Genomic DNA, 548 nt, shown 5'->3' with positions numbered 1-548 from the left:
CCCCCCTCCCCCGCTCCCCCGCTCCCCCGCATCGGGTAGGTTGGTAGGAAACGCCGCCATTCCACACGGCAGGAAGGTGCCTGGGCTCCCGGGTGGGCCTGGCTGCGGGACGTGGTCGGGCCCCCCTTCTCCCTCTCTGCCTCCAGAAACCCTCACCTCAGTGGCCCAGGCCGCCCTGCTGGAGGGCTGGGGGCACGGCCGCTCACTCGGAAGCGCCTTCCCTCCCAGCCTGGTGTTCCTGGAGGTCAGAGCGGAGCTCAGGGACTGGGAGCTACTCTGAGTTGGGGGTCCGGGGCCAGCAGCCCAGACCCGGACAGGATCTCCCGGGGGTCGGCCTCGCTGGGTTCCTGGAAGGCCGAACTGCCCCTCCTGCAAGAAGCCCCCCGGGGGCCCGTCCCGCGGTCACACCCGGGCTACTGGGACCGGGGGGCTGCCTGGGCGTGGGGTGGGTAGGAGGCATAGCCGGCAGGAGGCTGGGGACAAGCTCAGGGGTCCCCTTATAGCTTGTCTTAGCTTTGCCCTTGGTCCAGAGCAGGCGGGACCGAAGG

At 70.6% G+C, this 548-nt stretch overlaps 1 protein-coding gene across 1 annotated transcript in view; it reads left to right on the top strand.

Moving 5' to 3' along the window:
- Positions 1 to 548, top strand: part of COL20A1 (collagen type XX alpha 1 chain) — a 26,123-nt gene that overhangs the window by 22,532 nt on the left and 3,043 nt on the right.

The sequence above is a fragment of the Lipotes vexillifer genome, unplaced genomic scaffold, assembly GCF_000442215.2.
Source record: "Lipotes vexillifer unplaced genomic scaffold, Lipotes_vexillifer_v1.1 scaffold1798, whole genome shotgun sequence".
Taxonomy (NCBI): Eukaryota; Metazoa; Chordata; class Mammalia; order Artiodactyla; family Lipotidae; genus Lipotes; species Lipotes vexillifer.
The sequence above is the reverse complement of the archived record's forward strand: the minus strand, read 5'-3'. Positions and strand labels throughout refer to the sequence as shown.